Source organism: Lynx rufus, unplaced genomic scaffold (genome assembly GCF_022079265.1).
Source record: "Lynx rufus isolate CCGP_SWC_20201006 ecotype Redwood Valley unplaced genomic scaffold, mLynRuf1.p SCAF_8, whole genome shotgun sequence".
Classification (NCBI taxonomy): Eukaryota; Metazoa; Chordata; class Mammalia; order Carnivora; family Felidae; genus Lynx; species Lynx rufus.
In genome coordinates, this window is record NW_025814896.1 from 82,404,363 (window position 1) to 82,421,762 (window position 17,400).

A 17,400-nucleotide genomic window follows, 5' to 3' on the forward strand; every position below is an offset into this window, starting at 1 on the left:
CCAGGAGCACGGGACAGCCTCCTGGGCAATGAGACCTCTTCTCCCTCTCTCACCACATTCTGCAGCGGGGCTCGGCTTGGGTCCTAGAAAAGATCATCCAGCAGCTTTAGTGCAAGGAGGGTGTGCGGGGGAGCAGAGTGTTGGTTGGGGGATCAAAGCATCCTTTGAAGGACATCAAGGTTGCTTTTCAAACCCCTGATGATGGCTCCCCAGGAAAGGAGGGTAGACAGAGAGATGGGGTCCTCATTTCTGATCTGGGTAGCTTTGAACAAGTTACTTAATCTCTCTGGGGCTCAACACCCTCATCTATACATATGGGGAGATAATGCATAAACATCCTGTTGTTGTAAAGACTAATAATTACTATTTACTGAATCTACTGTAGTGCTAAGGGCTTTACAAACATTACCCAGTGAGAAAGCGACAAAGACAGAGTCAGAACTCGAAGCATTACACCATACCAAAAGGACAAGGAAAACTACAAAAAAAAAGGCACAAATGGTGGCAATCACTATCTACTGAAAGTGCATTTAGACTTCAAAATCTTCGTCCTGTAAGGAACTGAAACTGGGAAAAAAAAAAAAGACATGGTTTCCCTGAGCCATGGTAAGAAGCTATTATAGGAAGTACAAAGGTAAGGGGGCGGCAGGGACACCAACAAATTGTGCCTTACTTTTCACAGGCTGACTTATTTCTGGGAAGTGGCTGCCCAGCCAGGAATTACATTTCCTGGCCAGGCTCACATGTAGGTGGGGCTATGCAATGGGTTCTCCTATGGAATGCAATTAGAAATGACGCGTGTCACTTGTAGGTCAAGATGGTTATGAAGAGGGTGTGAAAAGCCAAAAGGTAAAAACAACCAAAGTGTCCCTTAATGAAGAATGGATAAAGCGTGTATACTTATTTTTTTAAGTTTCTTTATTTATTTTGAGAGAAACAGAGACAGCATGAGTGGGGGAGGAGCAGAGAGAGGGAGAGAGTCCCAAGCAGGCTCCACACTGCCAGCACAGAGCCCAACATAGGGCTCGAACCCATGAACCATGAAATCATCACCTGAGTTGAAACCAACAGTCCTCCCTTAAACTGAGCCACCCAGGTGCCCCTTATGATGGAATATTATTCGGCCTGCCAAAGGAAGGAAATTATAACATGTGATGTCACAGTTCCCTAAGAACAAGAATGGGTGGGGGGGGGTAGTTTCAGAGCTTGGCTCGGTTTGGGGCTGTGTGAGGAGACATGTGTGCTCAGGGCCCACCTTCAAGTTCAGCAGTTCTCCAAAACTGAGTCACAACCTCGTGGCTGCAAGATGAATTCCAAGGACTTTGCTACTGAGGAAGCCCAAAGAAGTTTGCCTCCTTGAGAGACACATCACTCACTCGGTGCTAGGAACTGGGTATGAGCTTAGGGTATAGGAATGCAAAGGGAGAAGGGAGCTGTGGTCCTCAGTCAGCTGAGGCGGACATGGGAACCTGTCCCCACATGCTCTCCTAGGCTCCTTGTGGTTCCAGATAGGCAGCCGTGTTCACTGAGCATGGCATTGAAGGGGCCGGGGATCATCTGTCTTGTACTCTAAAGTGGGTCCTGCACCGAGGCTGCTGGCTCTGGGATCGGCAACAAGAGTTCCAGCCTCAGTAATGTAGAGGGGGTGGGAGCAACCAGGACAGGCTCTGGGGCTTAAATGGGGTCATGGAATTATGAACTGGCAGCAACCGCAGCAACCATGCTGGCTCGTTGTCTAGACTCTGGCCCCTCTGGCTTTGGTGGCCAACCAGGAGCCCTGGCGATGACGGAGGAGACACCCAGCCGGAAGACATGCATCCCAGGGGGCTCAAGGGGCCCAAAAGACCAAGACTGACTTGGGTTTCAGATCATCATCCAGGACCTGGACTTCTTAGGCTTGTCACAGGACAGTGACCCTGGGAAAGAGAGAAGGTCATGCCTACAACAGAGGGCATGAAGCTGAAGCCGAGCTAAGGAGCCAATAAAAAGAAGCAACCTCAATTTCATTATCAATTTTGCAAAAGTTTACTGTTTTAATGAATTGGAGCAATTCAAGGTTACCCAATAATGACAGTACTCTACACGCATTCTTCCTGTGGTCCTAAGCTGGAGAAGCAGAGATGGAACGAGGGCCAGGGAGCCAGGGATTGCACACAAATCGGACAGTTGTGTCAAAATCGGGCACTGGCCATAGGGGTGAGTCATGCCGGAAAAGGTCATGTGAATTGCGTTAAAATAAAAACTGAGAATGATTGGTTTTTATAGATTTTTTCCCCCCAGGGATTCAACGTTTGCTAAATGCATGAGTGCCCCCCTCTCCCTTATTCCAGGTTAAGATCTCCAGGACTCTCCTGCAGTGGCCTTCAACACCTCTGTTGGCGCTTACCTCCCTTGCCCCAGGCATTCACCACATGACATGCCAGCAGACTCTGAGACATTCAGAGATGCTTCAACACCCAAAGAAAACATAAAGTGCTGAGGCTGCCTTTTCTTTGCATCTCCTGTCTCTTGGAGTCTCTTGGAGTCATTCCCCCATCTTCCTACAAGGTGGTGTCTGTTTTTTTGTTTTTGTTTTTCTTCAGCTCCCGGCTAATGTTTGCATTTTCTTTCACTAAGGCCAAAGTGGTGTGCAAGTACCCTGCCTCTGGTCTGAGCCCTGTTCAAAGCAAGCCGTTTTAGCTTCCCTGGCATTTTCCAAATTCTTGTACAACCTCAGCCCGGGCCATGAACAAAATCCAGCTGATAAACATCTGAAGCCAGCCTTTGAAATGGTGCCAAGGCCGCCTGGGTCTTTTACTGCTTCCCGGGAGGCGGTCCCAGGGCCCGTGCTGAGCTCAGGCCCCTCCCACCTGCCAGACCTGGGCCGGGCCCTGCGGAGAGGAGAGACCCTTAGGAAAGGGAGGCCTGTCTCTCGCCAATCAGAGGGTGACTCAGAGCTGCCAGTCTGGAACCCCAGTTCTCACAACATGACTAACGCTGCCCTCCCCACCCGCTTGCCAGGATGACGCACCCCTCTCCGTCTGTCAGTGCTCACCTTTGTGGGAAGCACTCCCTGGGGGTGCGGGAATAGTTTGCCATTCCCTTTGGCATCAGGTTGGTTGCTGGCTGTGGTGACTTGAGGTCATTCGGAGACCTGCCTGCCATCTTGGTGGCCCTGGGCTCAACTATTCCTGACACCCGGGGTTGAGCACCACTGCAGAGAGGCCTGGCTGGAATGAGGGTAACCAAGCTGGGCTCAGAAGCCTGAACCCCAACCTCAGGCCCACTTCCATAGAAAGGCTAATGCCCCCAGAGGCCTGTATACTCGTGGCGGGAAGGGCGAGAGTGGATTCACGTTTCCAGCATCACTTCTGGCTCCCGCTTTCTTTCTGCTTCCGTCTGAGTCACTTTGCCATCTGTGTGTCTGCTGTCCTGGGTCTGCACTTGGATGTGGAACTCACAGGCCCTTCCCTTGATTTCTACCAAAACCAAACTAAACACCCATGCAAGACCTTTGTGTGTGTGGTAGACTCTGTCGAGGGCTGCTGCAGGAATGCAAACCACTTCAAACAGAATTTTTGACCTTTAATAATAATCCTCTTGAAGGCCACCCTCACCTCTGGGGATGTCACTCGGGCCAGACCACCCCACATTGCTAACTGAACTCATGTTTCTCAAGAGGGGTTCATGAACCACCCTTACCTGAATCACCAGTGTAGGAGCAGGGGTCTCCTGTGGGGATAATGTGTGTGTGTGTGTGTGTGTGTGTGTGTGTGTGTGTGTCTGCGTGTGTGTGTGTGTGTGTAAAAGAGATGGGGAGAAGTGTGTATTTTGGCTTGTTTGTTCAGATTTTGTTTTTTGTTAGAACACTTGTTTATAAGTGAACTTCAGATGTTTTCCCATGCTGTTTACAGTGCCCACTCATAAGAGTGACCCCTTAGATCATATCTGCGAAAGGCAAAGAGTTGAAAGGAACAATGAATGCCTTCTAGTTCAGGGGTCTTCAAGTGTTTTGCTTACATAGACCTCTACAGAATTTTGAAACCTTATGCACTCCCCTTAAACATTTGTGTGTTGGTATCTAAAAATATTCATCTTTAGTTTAAATATCTGCAAAAGATTAAATTCCACTATAAATGTGAAATATTTTAACATGTTAACGGCTTAAACATTTTGAAATAACTATTGTCACTCATTTAAATGTACCTAAGTAGAATTTAGATGTTACAGCAATTGACATCCTCCATTATCCTTTTTAAAATACCACCAATGAGCTCTTCATTAGGTCAGAAATTTTACATTATTTCTTTTTCTCCTTGCATTTATATTTCCGTTTCTCTTCCCCTATAGAACTTTATCCTGATATAATATACATTTATGATTGAAAGCTTTTATTAACCACCTTATCACATTTCTCTTAAAAATATATATAAATGCAAATTAAATTTTTTCTTTTCCTGAGGTCATAAATCTCTAAAGCTATGCTATCCAATACTTTGGCCACTAGCCACATGTGACTATTTAAGTTTTTTAATTAAATAAAATTTAAAATTCAGTTCGTCATTCACACTAGTCATTTCTCAGGTGCTCAATAGCCATGTGTGACTTATGGGACTGCACTGGACAGAGCAAATAGAAAACATTTCCATCTTTGCAGAAAGTTCTCTTGAACAATGCTGGTCTATAACATGAAAAGATTGTCTCCCAGAGTTAGTCATCATTATAATTAGTAGTAACACACAATTCATCAAAATAGCATAAGTGTATCGCCCGTTTATTGAACATTTAGGTAAGATAACTATTATCCAAAAAGGTAAAATTTTATTAGAAATCCCCCCCCTTTTTTAATGTTTATTTATTTTTGAGAGAGAGAGAAAGGTGAGTAGGGGAGGGGCAGAGAGAGATAGAGACACAGAATCTGAAACAGGCTCCAAGCTGTCAGCACAGAGCCCAGCCTAGGGCTTGAACTCACAAACCATGAAATCATGACCTAAGCCAAAGTCAGGTGCTTAACCGACTGAGCCACCCAGGCATCCCAGAAAGGTCTTTTTTTTTTTTTTTTTTTTGTAAGTTCATTTATCCATTCCTTAGAGAAAGAGAGAGCAAGCACAAGTGAGGGAGGGATAGAGAGGAAGACACAGAATCCAAAGCAAGCTCCAGGCTCTGAGCTGTCAGCACAAAGTCCAGCGTGGGGCTCAAACTCATGAACTGTGAGATCACGACCGGAGCTGAAGTCAGACGCTGAACCTACTGAGCCACCAAGGTGCCCCTAGAAATACCTTTCTTAATGAAATGGTTAGTGCTTTTTTTCCCCCTATGTATCCATGAATGAATGCTACTTTCTCTGGAATGAGAACAGTTTCCACATCAATTCTTATCCTTAATTTTCACTTTTACAAATATAAATGCCAAGAAAATGTGCTCAGACTGGAGGTGTTTTATTGTAGTGGTATTATTTGATTGTCTGAACTCTTTCTAATGAGTGTGCCAAAAATCATACATAACGACAAGATTGTTGTTAGTGGTTTATCATCTGATATTATTAAATGTTCATTAATTTCTCCTTCACCTTTATTAAAATGATGGGATAATGCCTGATTTGCCGAAGGATTTGTGGTCCAGTCATTAAAATAGTTCACTTACTCAGCCTTAACCAATACTTTGACTTGTCTCTTTGATCAGAGTCAAGATTTTTACAAATGACAAGATGACGAGACGGGTCACGTCCTTCTTTCTGCAAAACATGGGAAAAGAAGACCTTCCGAAAGAGGAAAGGTGAAGGGAGAGCCGCCCAAATATGGGAGCATTCACAGGGAGACCAGCTTTAGTAAAGAGGACACCTGAAAGTGAGCACCTGGAAATGGATGTCTTTAATATTATCTGCACTGAAACCCCTTAGAATGTCTTTGCGGTTCCCAGTTTACAGTCCCCACTGCTCCAGGAATCTCAAAAGCTCTTCATTCTGCTCTCCCCTCTCTTAGCCCCCACATTTTTTTAAGTTTTTTTTTTAACGTTTATTCATTTTTGAGAGAGAGAGACAGAGTGCGAGCAGGGCAGGGACAGAGATAGAGGGAGACACAGAATGGGAAGCAGGCTCCAGGCTCTGAGCTGTCAGCACAGAGCCTGATGCGGGGTGGGGGGAGGAGGGCTTGAACTCACAAACCGTGAGATCATGACCTGAGCTGAAGTTGGATGCTTAACCGACTGAGCCACCCAGGCGCCCCCCCCCCACCCGCGTTGTTTTCTTTTGTTTTTTTAAATCCAAATACATAAATTTGTTCAGCACAATTACGGGCCTATTCTTTTTTTCTCCCTTTTCTTTCTTTCTTTCCAATATTTTATGCCTAAAAATGATACACTTACATATTTATTTGAATAAGATATAGTATCTAATAAGAAGCATTTATTTATCTATAAATATATATAGTATATAATAATTAACCCACCACTCAACTTACAAAATGGAACAATACCAAATGACCCTAATGTCTCAGTTTCCTTCCTGGGTACATGATCACGTGGTACCTCCTCCACACTCTTCAGGTTACCCATGGCCGTGTGACTTGCTCTGGCTAATAGAATGTAAGAAGAAGCAACAAGTGGCACTCTGGGATGGGCTTTAAGAGCATGGTTTGTCATGGTCCCTACCCCGACCACACTCACCAGAGACCACGGATTAATGGAGGCCTCCTTAGCTGGCCCGTCATGAACCTTTCCTGTACTTACACCAGTGAGATTTCAGAGCTTATGTGTTACTGCAGCGTAACTAGCCCATCATGACTGAAATAGCGATATCTCTGAAACTTCACGCATGTCCCTCGGCAAGGGTATCCCAGAGACATCCACCATCCTTGCTCTTCTTTAAGGTTTTGCCATGTACTTATACCCCTAAATGATATATTTTTATGTGTTTTTGAACTCTATAAATACGAAATCATATTTTGGTTTTTTTTAAGTGTGATTTGTGAGATTTATCAGTACCATGAATATACCACAACTTATCCATTCTCCTATTTATAAATGGTTAAGTTGGGTTTCTTCGCTGTTAGAAACATTGCCACTCAGGGGCACCTGGGTGGCTCAGTTGGTTAAGTGCCTGACTTTGGCTAAGGTCATGATCTCACGGTTTGTGGTTCGAGACCCACATCAGGCTCTGTGCTGACAGCTCAGAACCTGGAGCCTGCTTTGGATTCTGTGTCTCCCTCTCTCTCTGCCTCTCCCCTGCTCATGCTCTGCCTCTCTCTGTCTCTCAAAAATAAATAAACGTTAAAAAATAAAAAAAAAAAAGAAATATAGCCACTCTGAATATGCTTGTACACATCTGCGGGGATAGAAATATGGAATTTTCTCTGGAGTAGGAGTTCTCAAAGTGTGGCCTGGAGACTACTGCCTAGAGCCTCTGAGACCTGCTTGCAGGGGCGGCTGTGAAGTCAACACTATTTTCATGATAATAAGATGCAATTTGCCCTTTTTAGCCTCATTTTCACACAAGAGAATAGTGGCATTTCCCAGCAGCTGCATGACAAACAATACGGCAACACACTGATGCAGAAACAGCTGGGAATCCCACTGTCTTCTAGTGAGTCAGATTTACAAGACTATTTAACAATGCCACTCTTCCCTCTAAGTTGTCTGGTTTTGGAAAATCTAGTTATTTTTCATAAACATATTTTTTATGTCGGTGCGTCATGGGTCTATTATTGTTACTTTTAAATGAGTTAATGATGTTTTTAATTCTTAGGTTGAATGTCTAATATGGTAAATATTGGTCAGTATAACTCAGCTAAGCAAAGTTCCTTGGCGTCCTCAATAATATTTCAGAGTGTAAAGGGGTCCTGAGACCAAAAGGTTTGAGAACTGCTGCTCCAGGACATGTAACTAGAAATGGAAGTGCTGGGTTGTAGCTTTTGTATCTCTTGGACTTCCCTGTATAATGTAACAAGAGTCTTCCCAAGCGGTTGTACCGATTCACCCTCCCCCGAGCAATATCCGGGGTTCCTGTACCGCATAGACTATCTCAGAGAGCCTTGTGAAGGGGGTGGGTTTCAAAAGCATCCATTTCTTCCCTCTGTCTCCCCCTACCTGACCCAGTTTTCCAGGTGGATTAGATTTGAAGTCAACGCTATTGTAGGACCCACTGAGGCAGGACAGCTGTGGGTTGAGTTTCTGGAAAGGAGAATGGATTAGTGCGGGCTTGTGGTTTGTTTATCCATTTTGGGTCTTGGAGAAATCATGTTGATTTTAGATCTTTTTGCAATTAAAAATGGTCACTATTTTCCCCCTCCTCCTTAAGGCCCCTTGGTCTGTCCACCCCCCCCCCCCACCCCCCGGCCCCAGGGCCTTCCTTCCCTGAGCTCACCTTGCTGAAATAGCGAGGGCAGATTTTCTGCACATCCAGATTCTTTACCCACTCCAGCCTGAAAAAAGCCCTGAGGAGGCCATTATTGGCCTTCAGGCTCTACTGGGCTGGAAAGGAGCTTCCCAAGAGAAAAAACGAGTTTCCCAGCACTGCCCTAGAAGAGAGAGCCTAGAAGGCCTGTTCCTGCCTCAGAAACACCAAGAGGTAGAGCTGATTTTCGCATTCTGTTATTCTACTTCATTTCCAGGCAGGAACCATGAATAGCATATAATGTTCTTTCTTTAAAACACACACACACACACACACACACACACACCTGGGAATAACTGCACTTGGGAACTAGGCCAGCTGTGTGCACATCGGCCTGGAAGAATAAAAAGTCTCCTGATTTTCAGAAACGTGTTTACTTGAGAGCAGGATTTTTACCAGGAAAAACGCCACGGGGTTGTGTCCACTCCCTCAGTGCCCTCGTCCCTCCTCCCTTCCCACAAATCTCCTACTTCCGTCCCAAGCTGACAGGAACTCGCTGTTCCTCTGCCCCGGGAGGCTGGCCAGAGCCCTCCCATTTTCCGGAGAGGTTCTCTTCAGTTTCTAAGCAGAGTTGTTTCAAACCGGATGCCACATGGAGCCTGGGCTCCTTGCCCTTCCCCTGTCTGCCCCCCACACACTGGCCCCCATGGAGCAAGCCCCCTCCATTCACCATTCTTGGCTTTGTAGTCTGCAGCGTAACTGAAGCCAACCTCCTTCTGCAGGGCCGGCGGGCGCAGGCTCCAGGCCAGTGGGGGGAAGCTGCCAGAGGAAACTTGACTGGGCAATGAGGCTCCCAAATGCCTTCCAGCCACGTCTTCCCTCAGCCCCTCTCATTACCTTCCCCCTGCCTCTATGACCAGGAATCCTGAGGCCAGGAGAATTAGACAGGCTCATCTTGCCCCAGTCCCTCAGTTGAGTCCAGACTTAAACCAGCGCAGATTACAGGGAGATGGCCGGTTGAAAAAACAACCAAAGGAGTGTCTACAGCTTTCAGGCATTTAGTTTGGACACTACTCTTTGAGCAGAAGGTGTTCATTCATGCTTTGATTCATTCATTCGCTATTCAACAAGGTATCGGCTACATACCAGCTACTGTTCACAGCACTGTGCCCCTGTGGATCTTATGTACTGATGCACGTTAGGAATTTAATGCAAAGGAAGGAATAGGAAGTCATTGGAAATATGACAATAAAAAGAGTAATTAGAAGGCTGCTGAGTGCCAAAGAACGACACTATCCTCTGACCCTGTTGCATGCAGGGCTCACCGGGCCTGAAGCCCAGATCTGGCAATCAGGAAGGCCAGAAACCCAGCCAGGAGCATAACAGCTAATGGGAGTGGGAAATTGGAAACGTGGCTTTGGATTTTCCCCAACACAAGTGTGGAAGGAGGTGGGCCATCTGAAGCTTCAGGGAGGGGGCTGGACCCAGCAGCAGCAGATGTCTCTGCTCACGTCTGGGGAGCAGCTGGCAGTCAGAGGGTCTACCTCAGGCTGGGGGAAGGGCTCGGACTTCCTTTCCCGGTGCTGGTTGTTGTAGGAGCTGTGACACCATTATACCCCCTGGTCACCCATGATGACAGAAGGGGAGGACCCAAAAAGATGCAACCACTGCCTTCCTCAAGAGCTGTGGTAGTGTCCGTGTGTCTCCAGATCAAATTCCATGTTCCACAGTGAACTAGTCATCTGTGTGGGGAGGCTTTATCACTGTTTCTGATTACTGTTTCTTGAGCATTGCCTCCAACATTTTGCTTTCAGTTTCTCTGCTTCCAGCTTATCTGTCACACGAATAGTGGCCTATAAATACACCTTCATTCATTCATCAAAAATACACTGGCTGGCAACCGTCTGCCAGGCCCCATGCAAGGCACTGAAAATGTACTTTTGGAGGAAAGGCAGGCATCCCATTCTGAGGGTTGTGATGGGAGAGGAACACACACCTGAGAAATGCTTTCATGCGGGGACCACTGAGCTGAGTGCTCAGTAAAGGCACTCCTGTACCATGGTGTGATCTCCAGAGCTCATTCAGTATCCAATGCACTGTGCTTGGCACTGGGATCTCAAAGGCCTCAGCTCAGAAGGGATGGGGAACTCACTGGAGATGAATGAATAGAAGATTTCAAGGTAGGCACCTGATGGGCCAGGAGTATTGTGGTCAGAGTAACTGCCTGTGTGCAAAGGCTGAGAGGCAGGAAAGAGCAAGGTTCACGGCAAGGCCAATGCACGTCCCCAGGGTCAAGCCTGAGCGTGGGGGCAGGGAGGTGGCCTATTGGAGGGGAGCCTGGGGCCGAGAGTGGAGAGGCCAGAGGGTATGGAGGCTGTGCCAAGGAGAGTTTGGACTTTGTCCTATAATTAAGCAAGAGGAAACTATGGAAAGTTTTTAAAAGCTGGGCATGACATGATCAGATCTGAGAGATATACTCACACACATATATCCACACATATATTTATATATACACACATACATATTGTTAAAACATATAGATGCATATACAGTGAAATCAGTTAAAATACCTAAATAATCTAGGGGCGCCTGGGCGGTTCAGTCGGTTAAGCACCCAACTCTTGATTTTGGCTCAGGCCATGATCTCCTGGTTTGTGAGATTGAGCCCCTCGTGATGCTTTGCATCAACAGTGCGAAGCCCGCTTGGGATTCTCTCTCTTTCTCTCTCTCTCTGCCCCTCCCCTATGCACTTTCTTGCTCTCTTTCTGTCTCTCAAAATAAATAAATAAACATTAAAAAAAGAAATTATCTAAATAATCTAATAAGTACACGCTTTAAATACATATGTGTATTTATATTTCACCCATATAAACCTGGATACATCAGTTACTGTGCTTTTCTTCTTCTATTCCCTCTCTCCTAGCCAGTCAGAAACTCAAACGTTGCCCAGGAGAATTCCAGTTTTCTTAGTAGAAATATAAGGAGAAAAACTCAGTTAATATTCAGCCGAGATTCTTTTTCCCCTTTCTTCCAAATGATGCTTTTGAACATCAGTAGGCAAGGCTATAGGGAGGATACTTCAGAAGGGAACAGGAGAGAGGGGTGGGCTTGTGACACCTCTCCCATGGAGACGTCCTCCTCCCCCACCCCTGGGGTGAGGGATGGCACAGAGGGTGGCTGGAGACGCTGGGGATGAGGGGGTCCAGTGAGAGGCTGTCAGCCCCTTGGATTTGACGACTAGAAGGCTGTGCAGAAATGATGCCTACCCCTGTGGCCCCTTCCTCCTCTTTCCCATGAGAAGATCTCCACACCCGGGCAGAAACTGTGGACACCTCTGTGGGGCCAAGTTATCCATCAACAGTTGCTGAGGGCTGCTGGCAGTCACACTGCAGAGGGGGGCGTGCCTGGGTCCTGACATTGCTGAGCTCAATCCAAACAGGCTGAGCTGAGACTCTAGGACAGCCCTTGCTCCCCTCACTCCAAAGTACCCCAGAAGTATAGTCCCCGACACCCCACACAAGAGGAGGAAAGGAGTGGTGAGGAAGGGAAAGTCATACATATTCTACATACCATCAAAAAAATTTTTGAGGTGACTTACAGTAAGTCAGGGATATAGGGGTTACCCTTAATTCCTCCCTCCTTCTCACTCTTCATGTTTAACTCATCTGTCAGCTCTTCCTCAGAAGCATACGGTAAGCCCAACTGCACCTCTCCATCTCCACTGTCCCCTCCCGGTCCGAGCCCCATCGGCTCTCATTTCACGAGTTCGTTTGCTAGGGCTGCGGTAACAAAGGACCACGGCCTGAGCACTTTACAAAAATTGATGTTCTCGCAGTTCTGGGGGTTAAAAGTCTGAGATCAACGTGTCAGTAGGGTTGGTCTCTTCAAAGGCCTCTCTACTGGACATGTAGATTCCACCTTCTCCCTGTGTCTTCACGTGGTCTTTTCCTGTGTGCTTGTCTGTGTCCTAACCTCTTCTTGTAAGGAGACGGGTCAAACTGGATTAGGACTCACCTTAATGACCTTGTTTAGCCTTAATTGCCTCTTTCAAGGCTCGGTCTCCAAATACAGGCCCATTCTGAAGTACTGGGCACTCGGACTTCAGCATATGAATTTCAGGGGAACAGAATTCAGCCCATAACACTTGGACCACTACAAGACTAAGGGCAGATGCAGATGTCTTATAACTGCTCTCCCCACTTCCCTCTTTGCCCCCCTCCAATTCGTTTTCCACACAGAATCCTAAGTGGATTTTTAAAAACATACATCTTACCATTTGACTCCTCTGTCTCAAACTCTTTAGTGCCTTCCAACTGCACTTAGAACAAAACCCAAACTCCTGGCCTTGCACGATCTGGCTCCAGTCTACCGCGTCAGTCTCCTGTCCCTCTCCCCATCAGCCACCACACTGCCATCACACCCAGCTTCTTTCTGTTTCTGGGGCAATCCAAGCCTTGTCACAGCTCAGAAGCTTTCTACACCCGATGTGCTTGCCTGAAAGTTCCTTCCTGCTACGTGCAGCATGTCTGTCCCCTCCGTATACTTCGTGTCTCGGGTTAAATGTCCCTCCCTCCCACTATTCTTGCCAACAGCAACCTATAAATGCCCTTCACGGCACTCACGTATAACCATCACCCCTTTGCCAGGTTATCTACTTACTGCCTGTTTTTTATTTCTTCTACTAGAATGTAAGATTCGTGAGGGCAGGGACTTTGTCTTCTTTTCATGGCTTTCTCTCTAGCACCTGGAAGAGAGCCTGGCATATTCTAGGTACTCTGTGAACACTAACTGAATGGTGATCATGCCAGAATAAATTATGTGGAAAATGGACCCATAAGGAACTGAATGATTTGATCTGTTGCACAATATTGTTGGGTACGCGTTCATTAAATTTCAAAGGCTTCCGCCAAAATGACTGCTGTGTTTTTAGAATAATTGTTCTTGAGCCTTCCTTTCTGGCAGTGGTGGAAAAGCAGGAGCAATTTCCTGTTGAAACTGCTTCCAGGTCTCCACCATTAAACCATCTCATCAGTGGAGCAGAGCACACCCCTTTAATTGTTCAGAGCCATTACAGTGGCACAGACTTTGGCATTGACATTTCCAAACAGTTTGAATCTTGTCTCTGCTATTATAAGCTGCATGGTCTGGCAAGGTGTAATTCCCTGAGTCTCCCTGTCCTTATAGGTGGACTAGAGAGAAAAGTACCTACTTCTCAGGAACGTTCTGAAGTTAAATAATGTAATAGATAAAATTAAATGAAATAAATGACATAATAAAGCCCCACACATCATGAATGTTACTGATCGGTAGTCATTGTTATGGATCCAGGAAGCAGTGATGCAGGACTTTGGAGCAGAGTCACGGAGGCAAAGAACAAGAGATAAATTCAACACATGATTGTGGGATTGCCCTGATAAAATCTGTAATTATTTGGATTGAGTGTGAGAGATGAAGCAACATTAATTGAACGGAACTTGAAATTCCTAGCCGGACGATTAGATGTGCAGTCGTGCCATGCAAACACTTCCGTGCAAAAGCTGCTGTGTAGAATAAGTCCTCGAATCATTTTGAATTCAGATACATACTGCTCAATTTTTAGCTCTGGATACCTGTAAAATGGAGTTTACTTGTTCCTGGCCAGTGGGAGGAAGAAATCTGAAGCGATAAGGAAAAGCTGGAGTGTTTTTCTTTTTGTGTCCTTCTAAGTTTTATTTATCATGTGGCTTTGCCTTTCATATGTGACTGGATCTTTCCATTTCTTTTGCACTTTAAGGGGAAAGGGTCCTCTGGCAGTCCTCCCAAGGTTACAGATTCAGGCTCCAGGGCCCTGGAGAGTTCCACGTGCTTCTCTGGTTATCCAGGACTCGCAGAGAGGTGCATATTGAAACCATGCACTGAAAAAGTGGTGTTCCTGAGAAATGGAAACCTGTATCCTACTGAAACCAGATTAGCAATCACAAGGCAGTCTCTTAAGTTTAGGGTGGGTGGTTGCTGTTTTATGTTTTATTGGTTGCTGAAAGAAAAGGTGGAGGGGAGAGGAATCATCAGGAAAGCACTCATAAAATAGGGATCCAATCACCACCACCCCTGGCAAAGTGGGGAGAGGAGGTGAACATAATTGTCACAATGAGAGTCAACCTGTCTTTTATCGTCCAGCTCAGGCCCAAGTCATGACCTTTAAAATTGCAGCAAGAGGGCTTCATGTAAATACATGTTGAATGAATTAAACTACAGGAAAAAAACCCTAAGTGTGCTTAATTATATACTCCAGAAAAACAAATGTATATGTTCACCTAGAAACATGTACAAGAATATTTAAAACAGTATTATTCATAATAACCTAAAAGTAGAAACATCCCAAATATCTATCAGTAGGAGAATGGGTAAGTAAATTCTGGTCTATTTACATAAAGGAATACTACACAAAATGAAAAAGAATGAACAATGGATACACTCATCAACATGGATGAATTTCATAGGTATCAGGTTGAACCAAAGAAGTCAGGCACAAAATAGAATATGGCAGACATACTCTACAGTGACCCCCAACAAGTCACACCCTTATATAATCCCCTCCTTTTGATTGCAAACAGAGACTGTGACTTGTTTGCAACAAAAAGAATATGCCAAAAGTGACGGCAAGTTGTTTCCTTGGTTAGGTTATGGTATATGTCACAGTAATGAGACATCACTCCCATGGTTTGTTACTTTAATTTTTTTCAACAGGTTTGTTACTTTACATGAGACTCTGTCTTTGTAGAGAGAGATATTCCTCCTTACTTTCATGAAGTAAGCTGTCATGTTGTGAGAGAACCTGTGAGAGGACCACGTGGCAAGGAACTACAGATATTCTCTAAAAGCTGAGAGTGGCTTTTTGCCAACAGTCATACAATCACAAAGAAGGGAATTCTGCCAACAACCTGGATGAGCCTGCAAATAGATCCTTCCCCAGCAAAGCCACCAGATGAGAACATAGCCCAGCCAACACCTTGACTGCAGCCTTGTCAGATCCTGACTGGAGGATCCAGCTAAGCTGTGCCCTGACCCCTCACCATAGATAATGTGAGATGATAAACGTGTGTTGTTTTAAACCATAAGTTTATTGTAATTTGTTATGCCACAATGGAAAACTAACACAGAAAATATATTGAATGATTCCAAGTTCAACAATAAGAAAAATTAGCCAATGGTGATAGAAGTCATAATAGTGGTTACCTCTAGAGTGAAGGAGGGATTATGAACTAGGAAGGAGCAAGGGTTACTTTCTGGAATGCTGAAAATGTTCTGTGTATTGCTCTGGCTGCCTGGATGTATATATATGCAAAAATTCATTGAGCTGTATGCACCAGACAAATGTGCTTTAAACACTATACTGTATAGGTCATGTTCTTGATTTGAAAATTTTAGAAAATAATAAGAAGAAAACCAAGGGAAAGAGGGAATTCTGAAGGAGGATCCCTTGTCCGTCTCTTTACCAGTCTTGCATCCAGTTGAATCTCCAGCAGAGAGTGTGTGGAGGTTCCCAGAATTTGGATTCTAGTACCTTCCTTCAGCCTTCCCTTGGCTGATGGGAACTTCCTGCGACACACAAGCTCCTTTTCTAGTTACAAAATGAAGCCACTTGCAAAATTCTGGGAAGAACTAATCATTTTAAAGTAGTCCCATGGTATTAATTTAACGATGAGTATTTGACTAGTCCTCATGACCCAGAACGCCTATGATGCAGGTGTCCTCTGGATGAGGCTCACTTGTGACTATCTCCCTCTAGAAGTTTGATGCTCCAGAATATCACTTGGCTAGTGCGAGCAAACTTGGCCAACTGTGCAGTAACCACATCACAAGGGGAATTTACTGTTTGTTCTCTGCTGTCTTTGTGTCCACATTCCACTGGGTATAGTCCATACTCGACTATTCACATATTTGGGGATTCTGGAAGGTTTCCAGTTGCCTTCTGCCTCTTGAAGTCAATCACCTAGACAGGTACCTTCACTGCCCAATCCCACCCCACCCCCTGATATCAAGCAGAGTTTCCTCTCACTTCTTTGCTGGAGTCTTCTGCCTGCTCTGCCCCTAACATGACGTGTCAGCCTTATTTTCTGCTGGGTCTTCTGCTGATAGTCTAGTTTTGCCTGTGCTCTCCAAGTGGGTGCCAAGGAAGTGCTGCTGTTTCTCAGCCTTTCTTCAAGGTACTTATTTATCTTAGAATTTCCCTCCCCACTTCTCTTGAAGATGAACCCTTCCATTTTCATGGGGCAGGGGCAGTAAAGATAACTAAATGGGGAAAAGCAGCTGAGCTACCTGGATGGTTATGACTCTAACCTCCCTGACTCCCAGGTGGGAGTTGAGAGGAGAGGGAAGAAACACAGATGAACCCCCCACCCTCACCACTGCCGTGGTCACAGCACTGCACCCTAGAGGTATGTGCCCAAGCCTTTCGAAATACTCAGAACCCTCAGGGGAAGAACCTCAGCCCTGTGATTCCCATGATCAACTCTGGTCACTGTCTTAGCATCAGAGCAGAGATGGATCCATTATACAGGGGGATGCTGTGCCATGAATGGGACCTGTGACACCCAGCACCAGAACTCATCAGGCAACGGGAGAAAAAACACAAGGATTAAAATGTATAAGCCCAAGCTAGTATATGGAAAAATTCTTATAATTCTTAAAGTTCTGAAATGAAAGAAACTCAGTTAAGGTTTTCCCAGACTTGGTACCGTCCTAAAAAACGCACACAATGTTACCAATGAGTTGTGAAACTGGAAGAAACTTTACTAAGCCTTCAATAGCTGAGAAAAACAAATTTCAAACACGTTAGAGATAAGGCCAAATTGTCTTTCTATTCTCTCCAGGGAGAGTGAGAATACAAAAATTTTTTTCGTCACATGAAGAGAATAGCAAAGTGTATGCAGACCAGAGCTATAGGGAAAAAATATGATAAGGGCATATTAGGCCACAAACTAATAAAAGTATTGTTATTTTTCTGGATTCTATGTTTATGGTATTTTTCATAAAATATGCAGTTTACAGTGATTTCTTTTATTACCCTGAATAAAAATTCACTTTTATACTTAATTTTTTTTAAGATTTTA